General features: G+C 40.2%; 1 protein-coding gene across 4 annotated transcripts in view; it reads right to left on the reverse strand.

The window, feature by feature from the left end:
- mtss1lb (MTSS I-BAR domain containing 2b) overlaps positions 1 to 18460 on the reverse strand; it is a 91171-nt gene that overhangs the window by 31510 nt on the left and 41201 nt on the right. The gene's annotated exons all lie outside the window — the stretch shown is intronic.

The following is an 18460-nucleotide window of genomic DNA, read 5'->3' on the forward strand; positions in this document are numbered from 1 at the left end:
AATATTTTCATCCCAAACTGAAAAATTCAGTGTTTGGGAAAAAAAGGGGGGGTTGATTATGTCAACAATTTCAGAATGAATATGATGATTTTTTTAGCAACACCATACATGTAAAGTGACCACATTGTTGAGGAAATGAACTAAACAGCCAACTCTCTTTATACACTTTAGTTGTGTGACAATATTCAAATTGCAAATAAAGTTATTGAGTTATGATTTTCTTTTTTTCAGGACTCTAATTTCCCCGATATAAGACGTGCACACAGAAGATTTGTAGCCACGCTAGTAACATGTTAGTGATTGGTAATGTCAGATGGTCGGTCAGACGGTCCACCACTTAGGCATAGACTGAACTATTTGATGGACACCAATTGAAGTTTAACAATTTTGGTTAGGAGCAAACTATCTTGATTACTTTAAAATGCATTGTCGGTAAAGTTCGGTGCAGACATTTAAAGTCCACACAGGATTAAATATAAGAACTTTGGTGACTTCATCTAATGCCATTAGCAGACCATATGGTTGTTCATGACCAAATAGGCCTACTTACTATAAGCCTAGTACACAATAATGGCATTACCAATCCATCATCCTCGGCTTTACTTGTTTAACATGTTAATATGATAAGCTAAGATGGGGAACATGGCAAATGTCTCCTGTTAAACACGGCAAGCTGACACTGTCAATGTGAGCATCTTAGCAATAGCATTTAGCTTAGTTCTAAAGGTGTAACCAGGGATGAAGTGGAGTGTCAGTCGACCTCAACCATCTGGTGGCATGAACAGGGAATGTAAACCTAAAATCATGGAAGGCATATACCATTTAAAATTATTTTAAATTCTCACTTTTTTTTTACAATAACTGCACTTTGCAATTATGTGGCCAAGGTTAGGGAACGATCATGGTTATGGGTAATAAACTATGGTTGGGAAAAATCAGTTTACAGGTTATATAAAGGTTAAACTTTCATTTTACGTCCAAGACAGAACACAAACTCCAGTTTGCTGCATGAAGTCTGCCTTGCTGCATACTGTAAAAGGGACTTCCTGCACTGAACATTGTTGTTCTTTGGGATTTATGTTTATGTCATACAAGGATAGAACTGCTTTTTATTTCACATTAAAAAATGAACTAATATGAAGCACCACAATTACAGGTTGAGAGTTCATATGCAGTGTGTTTTAAAAAATGCATTATCTCCTATTTTAGATTTCATAAAACTCAGCTCTAATGTGGAATTTATTGTAGTTGTAATTTAAAAATGAGTGGCCCCGCACTGCCCTGGTCTAATAAACCCAGAATGCCTTGCTCCTGAGCACCTTAATGGTAATTAATATTACTTGTTTCATTTCCTCACCAGCCAGTCTGTAGATTATCACCAGCAACCTCCTGATCAAAACAATCACATGGTACTCACACATGTTACCACATACCCATACACTCGCAAATGCCAAACCACACACACATACACGTACACACACTTGCACTGTGTGTTGTTCACATCCAGAGAGAAGTGCTCCATTCATAATTAACAAATTCCTCCCTCACGCCTCCTGTTCTACCCGGCAACCATTCATTAAAGCAGAGCCACCCTCCCCCAAACACACACACACACACACACACACGCACGCACACACAAACACAAGTTTACACCATGCATGCCGATCAGTTGTCCGACTGAAGCGGTATTTTGAACTGCGTGTTGACAGTGTGATCTAATCCCTAATCGATAAGTGTAACTTGAAACTGACGTGAGGAGAGAGTGAAGCAAACAGTCACATGACTGATGAGGAGAGAGAGCGTGTGATATTTTGTATCGGAGGGAAAGGAATATCGGGAAAGAAATGAGAGAGGAAGAGATGGAGGAGAGATGAGAGAGGATGAAGACGAGAGGGGTCGCCTTGCACATTTTAATGAGCTCACTGCTGGCGAGGGAAACATGGGACTGCAGTTACAGCCAAGTGTGTGTGTGTGCGTGTGTGTGTGTGTTTGATCTCTACATTTATGATGGTCCTCTTCCTGTTTGTCTGTTATTACCAGGCCTCTCAGACTCCACAGGAGATCAACAACTAGATGAGGGGCGGCACAGAACACACACTACTCACATCTGGAATACAGCTACTGTGTGTGTGTGTATGTCAGTGTTTGTGCTTCTAATGCAAATCAACATGTTTCAGCACTTTTTTTTAACTAAAAGAGGCCTGGCAGTGTCTCGAACCACGCATATTCCGGCTTGTTGTTTCATGAAAAATCCCCTGTAAACAAGGAAACCTGCATTTTTAATGTTGATTTAATACTGTCTTATTGTATGTCTATGAGGGTTAGCTGTTCACATGCTGTAGGTCGGTGATGTTGTAATGATGATTTGGCGGGAAGAAAGACCAAAAAAAGAAACTGAGAGTGAACACAGGGAAAATAAACTACCACAGCTGAGAGGCTGACAAATCAAAAAAATATGAACGTCCAAAGCACTTTAAATCTGTAACACAATTTGCTATGTTCTCATCATAAAAAAATGGGTTGTACTTGTGCGGTCTAGTGTAGTCTCAAAGAGAGAGAAAAAAAACATTCTTCATATATCTGCTTATTCATCAATCATCGCTAGGGCTGTCCTCATCAAAGACATTCTTAGTTGACTAACACTCATACAATTTGTAAAGTTATGTTGGAGTTTCTCCAAAAACAATCACACAAAAGGACCACTTTAAATCTTGTGTTTATCAGAGATGTACTCATACGTTTCTTGGAAATAAGCAATTCAGTAAAAAAAATCATAAATAAATGACTAATAGACTAAAGAAATCATAGTCAACTAAGACCAAAACGACCGATTAGTCCACTAATTGACACATCATCACAGCCGCAATCATCAAGTTTACAAGTTATAGTCGTGGAACTCTGTTGTAATAGCAACTCTGTTTTAAGCCATGCCTTTTTGCAGATCATCAAAACAAAATCTGTAATGTAATTGATATTCTTTTAGTTGAAGCACTTTAACATTATGTGACTGTTGTTATTTAAAGCTGCACTAATCAATATTGTTTTATTAACAGTGGATCAAATGACTTTAAGTAACTGAAGGTGGTCACACGTACTGATGTACCCAGAGAGAATTATCACCAACTCTGTTGCTTCCTCAGCTCTACGGAGCATCTTTGTATCTTTCAGCTCTTTTTTTTTTTTTTTTTTACTTTTTTTGATCACTAGAAGCAGAAGCAGCAGGCAGCTGTTTTCAGTGAAAAAGCTCTGATAAACCCACTGTACACTAACTGCCCAGCAAGAAACAACAGACAGACCAAGCTAACGACTAGTTGGTGAACATATTGGAGCATTTAGCAGCAGATATTTCCCTGAGGAGTGGACGGAGAATATTGGACTTTCGTTCTTCGAGTAGCAACATGACTTCAAATGAATGATAATGTTGCTTTGTGTCTGCTGGATGTGTACAAGCAAATAAGCGTGTGTTAAAATGTTTGCTAACAAAATCACTATATCAATTTACAGTTATCAGTATTTTTTTCAGTGCCCCCAAATTAATATAGGTTTACGGAAAATAATATACAATATAGTATTAAAATGATGATGATTTCGACCAAACCAGAGTTGGTGATTGTTGGTAAGACTAACCCAGGCGGTTTTGGTGAGTTTTATTCTGGTGACACTTAAGTGAACTGATTTGAGGCTGGTCTTCAATGAACCTTAGGAAAACAACAGTAATAGTCTAGAGTGTACAGTATGTGCAATTTACTTACTATCCCACAAAATGCAAAGACATTGCAAAAACATACAGAGTCGTAAAACATGTAAAGCAGCTTCCCTATCCAGTCTGTTTGGATGTGAATGTCAAGTTCAAGGGAAAAGGGCAGAGCCTATGGGACCTTTTTCACCCTAAATAAACATATATTTTGGGTAAATAACGTGTACCAGTATACTGAGATCAACCCTCTACCCTCCACCCCCTTTATGTCTGTCTGTCTGTCTCTCTGTCTGTCTGTCTGTCCAGCCTGCAGAGAGAAGGAGGGACTCCCTCCCGGGAAATGTGACTTTATTCTTTTTCCTTCCTCTCCCCCTCACTCTCCCTTTCCTGCTTTTGATCTGCTTCCTGGCTGCAAAGCCTCCAGTGAAAATACATGTGTGCTTATTTATGTGTTTGTGAGATGGACCCACCCAGACAAGGTGCTGAATACTACCCTTGTACTTTACTTTCAAAGAGTGTAGTATCATGTATGATTTTGTATTATTTCTACTTAATAATAATCTATCATGAAAATTGTAGTAATGTATTTTATGCAGCACATTTTTGCTACTTTGCATTGGCTACTTTGTGTCATCTGAGTTAGTTTAGCATCAACTTTGGTCAAACCAAAAGAAGTGCCATCTAGAGTATTAATATAGGCTACTGCTGCAGATACATTCAATGAGTACCAAACATAACACGCCTGTTAGTTACAAAATTACCTGATGGAAATTTAATCATGATATGACAAGACCTGTGTGTATGCAGAGTAATGTCTAAAAAAAATTGTAAATTCTAGAGGCTATATACAGTATATATATATGTATATATATATACATATATATATACAGATTTGATCATGTTTAGTCATGTTTAAATGTAGACCGGGCAAAGTGTTCATCTGCCCATGCAGTGAATGGCAAAGTAACTATTCTTTGTCGTCACCTAGCAACTGACTTAACTGACAGGTTTGTTACGGTTTCCATGACAGCGCAGATCTTGGCCTGTTGCTAAGGTGAGAATCCGGAGGTTTGTTGCTAAGGTCAAATTGTCTGCTGTTACGGAAATGAATGTCTGAACTTCACTGCAAGAGAGAGAGAGAGAGAGAGAGACAGAGAGAGACTGAAGGACAGAGAGGGAATACCACACACAGACACACACACACACACACACACACACACACACACACAGTAACCTCACTGTGAAAACCGGAAGAGAGCTCAGAGAGCAGAGAGAGAGTGGGAACAGGAACAGATAACACACACACAAACACCATTACACACCATTCTGGAAATAATTACATAACTCTATTATCTAGATTACTGTTTTATTATATTACATTTACAATGACAGTGTTATACAGCCAGCAGCCATTCAACTGTTGCATACCACATAGGATATAGAAATGCAAGAAACATTTCTAATAGCTGTTTGCTTATGCAATGTTTAATATAGCGTTAAAATAATTTGACGTTGACTTTTTGTTTTACACGGGACACAAACAGCGATCTCCTTGGGGATGTTTGTTTGATCCATCCATCCAACATTGACCTCCTCCCTATGCAGACTTCCACGGACTTTGAATAGAAGCGTATTTGTGATATGTCAAATATAAATGTAATCCAGGACAAAATGTGTTTGCCTAGAAACATAATTGACAACGCAGATTCATTGTATGGGAACGTAATTTTTGGGAGACCAGGCTGGTTTTTAAAGGGTCAGTGTGTAACAATTAAGGGGGATTAGGGAGTATGTTTTCTTTAGTGTATAATCACCTGATAATAACAATCGTTTCTTCGTTACCTTGGAATGAGCCATTTATATCTACAGTACATAGGGAGCGGGTCCCCTCTCTACAGAGTCCGTCATGTTGTACCGCCATGTTTCTACAGTAGCCCAGAACAGACAAACCAACTCTGTTAACTTTCCCCACTTGGGCCGGAGTTGATAACGTTACTCGCTCCTGTCGCCGCCGCTCTCTCTCTTGCTTCACTACTCACTTCCCACATATACACACACACTCCACAAACTGGCTCTGCTCCAACTGACCTACACTCTTACAACAACTGGCTGTCGTATGAGTAGCCAGTGGCACACGGGAGAGACTTCAGTTGGTTGCAATCTCCTCACTTCACCGCTAGATACCGCCAGATCTTACACACTGGACTAAAAATTAAGAGGTTTTTGGAGAGATTTTACCATCAAATGATCTTCTAATAGTCTAGCAGGACTGCCCAGGGACCCCCTGCCACACTTCATTCACTTAATATCCTGGATTGATTACAGGTACTTTACTGTATGATTACCATTACAATTACAAACACACATAAATGTATATGCTGTCGTATACTGTTGCTTTCCCAGAGAATACCAATGAGCCTCTTTAAACAGTCTGCTCTCTAACGTTAACTCTCTCTCTCTCTCTCTCTCTCTCTCTCTCTCTCTCTCTCTCTCTCTCTCTCTCTCTCTCTCTCTCTCTCTCTCTCTCTCTCTCTCTCTCTCTCTCTCTCTCTCTCTCTCTCTCTCTCTCTCTCTCTCTCTCTCTCTCTCTTTTCTTTCTTTGCCTGGGGCATCTGTGGCCTTCCCACCAGTGCATCTCCATGGCAACTATTATCTATAATCTTGCAGAGGGACTCGTCGGCCTCTGTCTCTCTATTTGCTGCGCAATGCAAGCAAGCATGCAACTGCAGAAGTGAATGGTGGTGACGACCAGACTCCAATTTGACTTGGTCAGTCTTTTTCTTTTTTTTTTTTTTTTTACATAAATACATAAAATTAACAAACAGTCTTTATACTGTTTGTTTTTTGCTCTTGTTTTCTTTACAAACTGAGTGAAACATTGTACAGTTGAAAGATTAACTTGTCATTGCTTTCTGTTGGACAAAACAACTATGCACTGGTGACACTCTTTCTAAAGCTTCAAACCTAGTTTGGCATTTCTGTACTGCAATCTCTTATCATTTATCAGACGACATGCACCAATACCGATATATGTACATGTATCTGTAACAAGCTAATATCATCCGATATGTCTGCCTGGCCGATTTATTGGTCTAGCCCTATAATGGACTTAACCTAGACTGTTAAATATAAATACAAACCGTGAGACAGAGTCAGCTAAAAGCACATACATTGTAACCTAATGAGCAGCAGCTCCTCTAAATTTTAGTCACAAGTAGAGCACACTTTCAAAAACAAACACCTGTCTGCTGCTCTCATTAACTAAGACAGCATCTGCTGTTTTAGCTGTAAGGTTTGAAAGCACATCAAAAAGGAAAACCCAAATGTTTTATGAGCTCTCATGACCATATGTCCTCTATTAGCATATCAACAATGATGTCATATTGTTCTTTATGCATGGAGTTTGTATAGCAACCATTCAGAAAATATGACAAAGATTCAGTTACAGGTTTGTAAGAGCATGCAATGACGAAACCTACTATTATATTATATTAGAGAGAAACGTTGCATTTGTTGGGAGCCTTCTGTATTCTTGCTGAAACTGTAAAAAAAACATAAAGTGTTGGCAGTAGCTCAGTCCGTAGGGACCTGACTTGGGAAGCGGAGGGTAACCGGTTCAAGTCCAACACATAGATGCATAAATTGTGTAAAATAAATTAAAATAACATAATTAAACCCCAAGGGGACAAAAAAGTACATATTTTTGATTGTAATATCCTAATTGATTGCATAGTTCTTAAATATCTCAAAAACAGGTAGTCAGGTGCTGTTGTTTACAGCTGTGAGTCTGTGTGTGTGTCAGCGTGGCAAAATGTGGTCCTGGAGACACCTACTGTAGCAGGAACTACCAGCGACGAGTACTTTGCCAGGTGTTTATATGTCTGTGTCTGTTTGTGGACAGGTTATGTCAACGTGATAGCGTCATAACCGTGCAAGATGAAGACACGGAACATTACGGGTGTGTAGTTGATCAAAATGAAGGCTGAGTTTGAAGATGGATGTGGTCCAAGCTGAAAGTAGAAGGGTAGGAAGCGACCATTGCCCCCACACACTTTACGCCTCTGGCCCGATTTGGCATTGTGTGTGTTAAGTGGATAGATTATATTAACACATACACTCACTGCCACTCACTGACCGATATCATAGCTATTGAATACTGGCAATAAGGCAGTGTTTAGAAGTAGATGGAAGAAAGAAAGAGGAATGGAATGAGGAAGACGATAATAGAAAGAGGAAGAGGAAAAGGATGTAGTAGGTGATATAAGGAAGAAGAGGAAGATGGAGTCGGGGATGACGGTGCTTTTGTGTCTCGGGTGGCATAACAAGGAGGGAGGCTTAATGCCAGAGCAGGTGAGGCTGCGGTTGCCAAGGTTACAGACGTCTGCAGCAACCGCCCATCTGCTCCCGTGGTGACACCAGCATCTCTGCGGTGACACAGCAACAATACGAAGACGGGAGAGAGTTAGACCAAAAGAAAGACATGGCTGGGAGAGACAAAAAGAGGAGGCAAAGAAGGAGGTGACGAGGAGACAGATTAAAGAGGGCGAGACGGGCAGAGGCAGCAGAGAGACTGCAGTAGTAGCAGAGCCAGATAAAGCAGAATAATTCATGAGGCCTACATTCTCCCCTCACTATGAAACCGAGTCAGAGATCGTGCTTCCCAGACAACCCGGCAGCCAGTCGTCATCCCGGCCAAAACAAGCCACCAGTCTCTGATACAACACCATCTAAGCACACTGAAGTGTGTTCCAGGGTAAATCCTGCGCAGCAAACATCAAATACCGCATGCTGGAGGAATGCATTACAGCATGAAACATTACACTTAAGCAATAAGCCACAAGAGGCCGTGGTTTGGAAAGATTTTGATTGAGGAGAAAATGAGTGGCAACAGTGTAAAGGCTCATTGGGTTTGCTAATCAATAACGTAGCTTAACAATGCGGTGGCCAAGTTATATTGTGAGTGATGATATTTGGAGGTGACTTAATGACGTGATGAAATATAAGGTAATATAAGCAGCTTTGTCCAATCAGAAGTCAGAAAGAGAACATCTTATAATAGTTTACACAGCTAACCTGAACCTTGTTGCAACATATCACAGCTATAGCGGTTGACTTGTGTGTTGTTACAGCCAGTACATCCATTTTAAATGAACTCATGGGGAGTCTGTTTATCTGTCTGCCTTCTGCTTAGATCAGAGGCAAGAGGAGTATTGCAATAAGGTCAGGGTATGCTTGAAACAAATGTAAAATATTTACCTGGGCTGCTGTGATCAGCAGCTATTAGGAACAAGTCAACAAATCTTACAAGATTAATGGATTGTTAAAACAATGTCCAAGTGAACCTGAACCATATACTGTGTATTGTGACCATTATATCCTATATGGCAATACAACACTGCATCACAATTATCACATCTCTTCATTAACCAAATGTTTTTTGGCTATTTTACCTTCGTGAGGGTGGTGTTTGAGGTTGTTTCTGGTTTTCATACACACGGTCCTTTGATCAGTCATGTGACAGTATACAAAACAGTGCTACTATCATCTTTGTCTTATAGATCTACATTATTCCTAACAGCCAGCAGGGGGCGAGTCCTCTGGTTGCAAAAAGAAGTCTGATTGTATAGAAGTCTATGAGAAAATGAGGCTACTTCTCACTTGATTTATTACCTCAGTAAACATTGTAAATTGTTGGACTGTTACGGTTCATTGCACAGCTTAACTCAACAGCAAATAATACCTCCAAATGGTTTTGTTCAAACTCAAACTGGACATTTTGTGAACCAAAATTCATCTATAATATTTCAAGCTTCGACAGGACTGGAACTACAAGTTGTCCTGCCAGTCAGACATTCTTCTAGTCGACAGATATTGACATTCACACACACACACACACACACACACACACACCACAACATGCCAGCCTTGGCCTCCGACCTCGTCTCTGGACCCATGACATCAGAAGGTCACGGCGAGGTCACTTCCTGTCAAAACACATCTCTCCAAACAAACTGTTGTTGCCATGGTGACAGGAGGATAAAACTGCCAATGACAGCAGAACTGACATACTCTCAAGGCTTAAAAGGTGATAACTCAAATTAGCTGTTTCCCTTGAACTTTTGTATCTTTTTCGTTCATACTTTATTCGTCAATTTAATATTATGGATGTTGAAAGTTAGTGTTACAGTTTGCCCCTTTTTTCCCCTTTCTGTCTGTAAAATGTTCTTATCTTCTTCCAGTTAGCACAGAAATCTTTCAACAATTTTGAGAAGAAAGTAGCATTTGTTTTTCTATCTATCATATTTTGCATCTAAATTCTTGGCAATATGCCCAGCTGCTATTTATTGCTACTGCTGCTGCTTATCAGAAACTGTCCTCAGCGACCCATCACGCTGGATAGTGTCACCCAGATAAGGGTCCACTGTGATGAACCTGAATAATCGCTGTTCTGGTCCAGTCTGGTTGATTTCCACGGCCAGTCAGTTCCATCCCCAGTCTCCTCAAACAGCATTAATAAATCATTATAAAGTGGTGTGGCCATGACAAAAAAAACAACAATAATCTCTTCATCTGTCCAATCTATTTTTGAAATAATCAAGTACACTGTGTGTTCAGTCTACTGGGCTGCTCTCACAAAACAGACAGAAAATGTAAAAGATTTATGACAGAGCCTTCTGACTTATTGATTTCACACATTAAAGAAAAACAGACCATGTGAGTTACATTTCGCTCTCGGCGAAGTCGTCTGATGTCTGGACTGAAAGACGCAACAGTCATACTGAACAGGCCAGAACTAAAAGTGTCTGTCTTCTACTTTCACATATAATTCAACTCATATTTTCAGAAGAAATCCAGTCGCATGCATCTAAATGAAATTCACCTATGAAATGTGTTTAACTTGATCACAGCATGATGGTTTTCAGACACTTTCTGTTCATTGGTCTTATAAGAGCTGAGTCTAAATACCTTGTCAGTGTCAGTGTACAGTAGCTTAAACTGAGCTACTGTGAACTGTGATGTGATTATAGCTTATTCAGCCCTGATTATCTACTATTATTGCCTCAGAGTACCCAAATTACCCTTTATGGTAATCAGCACTTCAAGCTTTTTCTTCATGCAATCTGTTATTAGGTATAAGACTGCACAATTTTGAAAAACAATATCTAATTCTGATTGTTTTGACTGATATTGCAATTGCAGTAAGATTTGAGGTATTAGAGGGAATGATCAATTTTACATAATTATTCTCATTTTCATTGAAAAACATACTAAATTGATTATGGTGTGATTTTTTGCAGGGATCTGTACCAAACAAAGATGCTTTCTTAAGTCTGTAGAATACGATGTTTAGGCCAGGACATCTCTGCAGCACAACAATATTTAATTTACGATGGTATTTTGACACACATTTCTTCTTTAACAAATGATGATCGATCGATCGATTTTAAAACGGTCCCTGTATCCTGACAGTAGTGCATGAGACAGGTAATCTAAAAGAAGTTGTGTGCCTCTTTGTCCTCTGGTGCTCCTAATGGCATCTGGATGATTTCACAGACCGGAGAAAAAGCTGATTTGGAGTCTGTCGTCTCTTAGCAGCTGCCAATCACTCGCAAACTCCAACCAAAGATTCTGTTACTGTAATGCCTATTTCGCAACTCAAATGTTTTCAGAAACATTTCTCTCTCTGAAATGACCTGTGATTGGGCAATATTTCCCGTCACGGGCTAGATCTTTTAAAGCCTGAAAACAGAGGCATGAGGAGGTGCAGGAGTCTATTTTTTTCTCAGAACACTTGAATTACAATATGCTGAAAGGTGAATATGGATTTTTTGTCCAATGATGCCATCATTGGACTGATGACTTTGGTCAGGGCCAAAGTTATTGGAGACACCTGACTTTATGTGTGTGCATTGTTGTTTTAGGGATGACAGCATGTTAAACTCTGCCAGCTCTATCTATGTCTGTAGATTTAGTCTTGCTCCCTCTCTTCCTCTCTGTCTCTCTTTAATTCTCAGAGATCCCTGTCTAAGGGAGAGATGTGTTGCGTTCCTGTCTCATGGGAATAACCACCCAAACAACTTGACAGCTCAAAGCACTGACTTGAAAGAGTAGAAGCCCTAAAACTGCATGATAGGAGTTTTCTGTTTCCTCTTACATCCGCTTACTGTCTGATGCACTTCAAACACTTTCTGTTTTTAACATCACAAAAACCAACGGTCACCCCAATGTCAGCCACAAATAAAAAATCCAGAGTATCTGTTTCCTGCCCTGACCCTTTAAGAGCTGGCTAAATGGCCTATGTAATAGAACATGTTCATGTTGTTTCTTCTACTTTTGAATGAATTCCATCACCGTTTGATCAGGACATCCATAATTAGGGTCCATCATCAAACCCTGAGATCATGTGCAGTGTAACTGCAAGACAGAATCAATGCTCCAGGAGTGCAGAGACCATTTGGCAAACAGTGTTAACATCATAGAGTTTGCTTTAACATCATAGAGGAAGCCCACTGCCAGACAACTTCCTCACCCTCCACACACACATGCACAGATGTACGCACAAATACTCAGCGCCTTGGACCCATTAAGACGCAGGATACCATAGACCATTGAGTGTGCTGGTGTAATGCTTTAGAGTGGAGTCAGCTGGGCCTGGGAAAGCATGCACATTCTCTGGCTTTGATTACAGAGGCTTTAAATCTCTCATACACACTAACACACACACACACAAATATACAATGTGTAGTACAGATACACACTCAACACACTCCCCAGAGACCCAGGGCAGGGCTGAACTACAGGCCTCCAGACAGGGCATATTTACTCAAAAATGGGGGGGTTGTTAGCGAAGGACAGTTGCTGCTGCTAAAAATAGCAACGCAGAAAGTGAAACCAGCCAGGCCAGATTGCACTGACGTTACACAAGAAACTGTGGAAACATGGAAAAAACAGAGAGGAAGAAAAAAAGGGACTTAAAAGGCGTTCCGCTGGATCTGTCTCCTGGTCTATGTTTACCAGTGAGGAGAGAAATGTGTGTTGTAAAGCAAAAGGCAGGATATAAACAATTCTGTCCTGATCTTACCTGTAGCCTCTAACCATGAGCACAAATCATAGGCTACTGTGTGAATGAAAGACTTGCTAGCTGGGAGGTTTGGCCCTTTGGTCTTCCAGAGTGAAATAACGTCTGTGTCTTTGATTGAGGTGCTGTACATGGCCTATTGTTTTTCTACCATAAATTCAGATGAGTACGCTAATATGGAGCCCCAAAACTGAAAAAAAAAAAAAGTAAAAGTTTAAGTAAAAGTCAAAAACATAACTGAATACATCGATACAATCAGTGGCGTTTTTAGGTTGAAAAGAAGTACAACTACTTTGGATCATTTTACAATTCGACATAAGGCGCTATTTCACTTTTCCCGCACTGAGCACATTCACCTGCTCAGATCCCCGTTTGTATGCGCTGTCAATTTGGGAAGCTATGTTTGCTCTGCTGCCCAATTTTACTGTCCTGCTGCTTTCATGTTTGGTAATCCTCTCAGAAAGATGCTGGAGAGATCCTGAAAGCCTGTTCTTGACCATGTACCATCCACTCCAAATAACACACACTGACAGGCTAGCAGTTAGCTGTTTTTTGTTTTTTTTCCCAGGAGAACCACTTCACGTTAAATCTGATTATTTTTTTTACCAGGGGTTTGGTTTATATTATAATAATATCCTGTGCCTGGTGGGCACCGTCTAGAAAATAGGCTAATCCACATCGTTCATGGTGGCCGCAGTTGCAAGCTTCTACTACGATTGACTTGGAAAAAAGCCAAACATATTGCACAGGGGCAATAAGCAATCAGCCCCATATGGCATCAAATATGTGGGGCTTTCCCCCACTTGCCCTAATTGACCTCTCACTAGGGTTGGGCAGAAAATCAAATATGACAATATTTTTGACCAAATACCTCAATATCAATATTGCCACAATATTGCAGGGTTGACTATCGGTGCTTTTACAAAATATTTAGACAATGAGATATTTGATAAATAATCATCAGTAATGTGGATATAATGACTAAGTGGGTAAAGGGAAATAATAGAACAGTTAGAACAGTCTGGTAAATTCAGAAAATTACATCACTTTACTGTAATGTAGCCTTTAACACCAGGAAGACAACGCTTATGCCATATAACAATATTACAATATCCAAAATCTAATGTCTAATATCTAATATCTATGTGATACTCGATATCACAATATCTATATAATATTGATATATTGCCCAGCCCTACCCCTCGCCTCTACATATAATGCTTTAACTACTATTATTAAACTGTTAGATGTTTTGCAGGACAGTATATGGAACATTAACAAAATATGCCCTTAGCAGTGTTTTATGGCAAAAGATAGCTAGCTAAAACGGCTATAGTGCTGTGTGTGTTTAGCTACAAGTGTTTTCAGTTAAGCTAGCTAGCAACACAGTTATGCCCTGGATATACACAGACATGTCCATCTCATTATCAGATAAGCATTAAGAAAACTGGAAAAGTGATGAGGGAAATGGGAAATGTTGTGTGCTGAAAATAGAAAATAGATTAGGCCAAATGTGTGCCAAGACAAAAAAAAAAAAGAAAATGAAGAAGCTGAAAACTAGCAAAAAGGAGAAAATGAAAAATAAATAGAAGAGTAAATAAAAATTTGTAGTCTTAATTTATTTTATGAACTGATATTGGGGAAATGAAAAAAAAAAAAGGACTTTATAATACACTACTTAATAATACTTTATATATAACACTGTATATATTGCTTTATAACCAGTTATACTTGTGACTTATATGATAACATTTTACTACATTTTGTCAGTTTCGGGGCACCATAGATGGATGTGTGTGGTAGGAAGGAGATAGGAAAGCCCTTAAAATTATGTCAAAATTGATTAAAACTGCATTAAAGAATTGCATTGTAAAGGAAGACTGCCACCCTAGTGAAGTGCTCTTGAGCAAGAAACTGAATCCCTACGAGCTCCATGGTGGATGATGACCTTACTAATGCATTTAAAAAACATCCTAGCCTTTATCATGGAAAAACAATATCACAACATCATTATACAGTAGCCTACATTACAGTTTCAAACTCCCTTTACTCTGATCCAGCAACCTGACACTGAACTGGAATCAATGGAAAGGAAAATCAATTGAAAATACATTTGTGCACCTTAGCAACCTGATATTGATCTGACATCTTTCCTCTCTCATCGACAGAAATGTTGAAGTTTGAATTTCAGTTTGAGGTCTAATATCAGTCCTACGTCACCCTTTTATTCACTAATTATAATACCAAAAACAATATACATCCAGACCTGAAAATTTAATCCAATTATTGTAATCTGGAATACTGAACACAAAGCCACAGTTTGATGCCGGTGTAGACGGCGGTGCTTCTCTCTGATTCTCTGCACCGTCTGGACTTCCTAACATCTCAAGGCTACGTGACACATGATCTTAAAGAGCTCTCGCTGCTCTTGCAAGTGAAAGCTTATCTCCGTAATATATTTTTGTCACTCTGTTGGTGTGTGTGTGTGTATGCATTCTCTGGTGTCACATTGAGATGGTCAGCTGAACAATATTGTAGCCACTGGGCAATATCCTCACGTTGCACTTGCAACGGTTCAACAAGGATTAAACATTCATGCACACGAAGAACAGAGGGTTACCACTGGAGACACTGTTGAAATATCTGTCAAATGAGTCACGCAATGCAGTCCAGAGTCTTGTGATTGTTCCCTTAAAATAACAAAACACTTTTGCCAGTATGAGTGAGATAATTTGGCTTGTTCTAATCTGCAGTTTAACCATAACCAAAATCTCCAAAAATGGTCTTGAAACAAGGAATATCAGAGCAGTCGTATCCAGATGATCTCCCTCTATGCGGCACGTCTTCAAGAAAATCACATTTAAGGAGTATTGTTTCATTTAAGGAGTATTTCATACATATGATTGATACCAATCTCATAGTGTATCCTTACATGGTAAATATGTAGCTTGAGCCAGCAGCTGGAGCTATAAAACATGTTTCTCCCAAGAAGGATGCAAGCATCCTTTTGGTTGGTCCCAAACAAGCCGATATGTCCGTTCCCGATGCAGCAGTTATGACCTCAAATTTAAGATGTTGACCTGCAATCATGTGCTCTTGTCAGGCGACGTTTTATTGAGCAAAACAAGAAATACACAGGGAGGTCAGGGGTCAGGAAATCTACCCTGGAGGTGGTAGAGAATCAGTATCTTGCTCAAGGACACTTTGCTAGGTTGATACTCGCCAAAATGAGGGCTTTGATCAGACTGGTCCAACATATTTTTTCTTTTAGTATTTTTTGACAGCGATGAGGGAATGACGAAGCTACAGTCAGGTTAAATGGTATTTCTTAAGAGGTGCGAGGTGTTATAAGAGTGCTTTTTAAATTCCCGATCAGTTCAAAAGTCCATCCTGGCCGCGCCAATTTCAAATCGTAAATATTTATGATTGGATATCCTGTTGTGTGTGGGAACCTTAGGACAGCCGATAACGCAGTCACGTGGGAAAGAACGATAGCCAATTGAGAACCAAGCTGACCGAAGAAGGGCAACAACCGTCGTCATGGCGGCCGTGGCTAATGCATGAGCTAATGAAAAATGCAAAGCATAAAGTAGTAGTAAGATGGATCTCAGAAATGGAGGACCAACTTGTTGATTTGTGGCAACAACAGAAGTATTTATTTAACGTGTCTCCATGACTTCATCCATCCATCCTTCGTGAATTTTCAGAACAAAATAGTGCAAAAAAGGATCGCTAATTCTTCCTGCCCGTCGCCTACCATGTTTGTTTACACTAAAGTCACTTTTGATCGTGAGAGATTTTGCAAGATTTTGTTTTTTTTTAGTCGGGACTCTTGTTGTTCATGAATAAATCTGTTAGTTGGTGGTGTGCTGTTTTGGCCAAATCGTTGCTCTCCACACACTACAGGAACAAAACTGTTAAATTGAACATAACATGTCGTTATGTGTGGGGTCTCTCACATTGTCAAAATCCGTTGTGGGCCAACCTGAAGAGAAGAGCAACTAGGAAAGAAACTCTCTCCCACACACACGTTACACGAAGCCCTCAGGGCGACTGCTCGTCACGGCTACCTTACACATTGGTTTGCATGTAGAGCTGAAGCAGAGGTTTGGAAACATGACTAACATACATGATCATGCCCTGCGTGGAAAAAAAGGTGTTTGGAATTCACTGCTCATCCACACTTCATGTCGCCAATTACTGCACCGACGCACACATTCCTCCCTACATACCTACCACACAGCTTCACACATGCTAATATGAGCACACATTCTCACACAGTCTTACCAGATCTCACACGTCAAATACGCACAACGGTAACGGTGCGTTCTACAGATGGTTTATCCACTGTAACATGCAGCATGACATCTGCGTGGATGCATCATATGAGCTGCTTCAGGGCAAGAGATGTGCGTCTGGGTGTGTCAGGGTAGCAGAAAGAGGATTATACACACACACACACACACACACATACGCTTATGAATGCATATTAACCCTTATTGTAATTATAATGCCCGTTTAATCTCACACTAATAAATCCCTCCGTGTCTGACAAACCAGTATGATTTAAATTAACACATGGATAAGAACCACTGAATGCCGCAGCAACCATCATACATTGTCATAACATGTGGCTTCCAGCAATTATGGTGGTTATGATGCAGTTTTTCTGATGAGAAATACAAATTAAATATGCATACATAAATGTTCATATAGTGTAGCGGCATAATCAGTAAAGAGCTGTGCTGTCAGACCAGAGCTTTAGGCTCGGCTGTGCTGAGTCACATACTGCAGTGGACTAAATATAGCATTGTGGGTAATGTAGTCTGAGCATCATGTGTGCTCCTCTGCCTCTCTGCGCACTCCTGACCCCCACAGATAAAGGCATCACAGAGAACCGGATTGGAGGAAAATTAGCAGAATGAGAGAGAGCGCTGGGTCACGATACCGACAGTAACACACATTTTTACAGACACACATACAGCAAAGTCAGAGAAACATCAAGTAAGCCCTCTCTCTCTCTCACTAACTCACACACACACACACACACACACACAGTCAGGAGGTGACAGCGTGTCCCTGAGAACACTTTAGTTTTGAGCGGACTGGCTGGCAGGAGGTCAGGTAGCTGTGGGAAACGTCTGTCTCTCTCACTGAGTCTCTCTCTAACAATACTTCCAGCCTCCAGTGATTTTCAAGAGAACTGTCGACACACCACAACAAATAACGACTAACTAGTTAGGAGCGTTCCCATCAGTGAATAAACAGGCTTCCTGTGCACAGAGACAATCCCTTCTCACTCCCAACTCGTCAAATACCGCCATTGGTTAAGTGCCCATCGGCATCGGAAACCGACACATGGAATTACCTTTTAGCGACAGTACGTGAACAGTACGTGTACGGCTTTCAACTAACTCCAATGTAAACCCCGACCGCGGGGTTATTATTATTAACCAGGAGACTGGTGTTCATGTACCGTGTGAAACTAAATGACCATTTCCTAACCCTAACTAAGTGGTTGCGTTGCCTAAACCTAACATCCTGTGAAAAAGGAAGTTTATTTTGAAAGGTTACTATGCATGTAACGAGTGTATATTGACACGCCGTCCCCGGTCCGTCCAAAAGTAACGCAAGAGGGGTACCTTGTACGTCGGTCTCCGATGCTGAGGGGCGCTGACCAAGAG

The sequence above is a fragment of the Sebastes fasciatus genome, chromosome 2, assembly GCF_043250625.1.
Source record: "Sebastes fasciatus isolate fSebFas1 chromosome 2, fSebFas1.pri, whole genome shotgun sequence".
Taxonomy (NCBI): Eukaryota; Metazoa; Chordata; class Actinopteri; order Perciformes; family Sebastidae; genus Sebastes; species Sebastes fasciatus.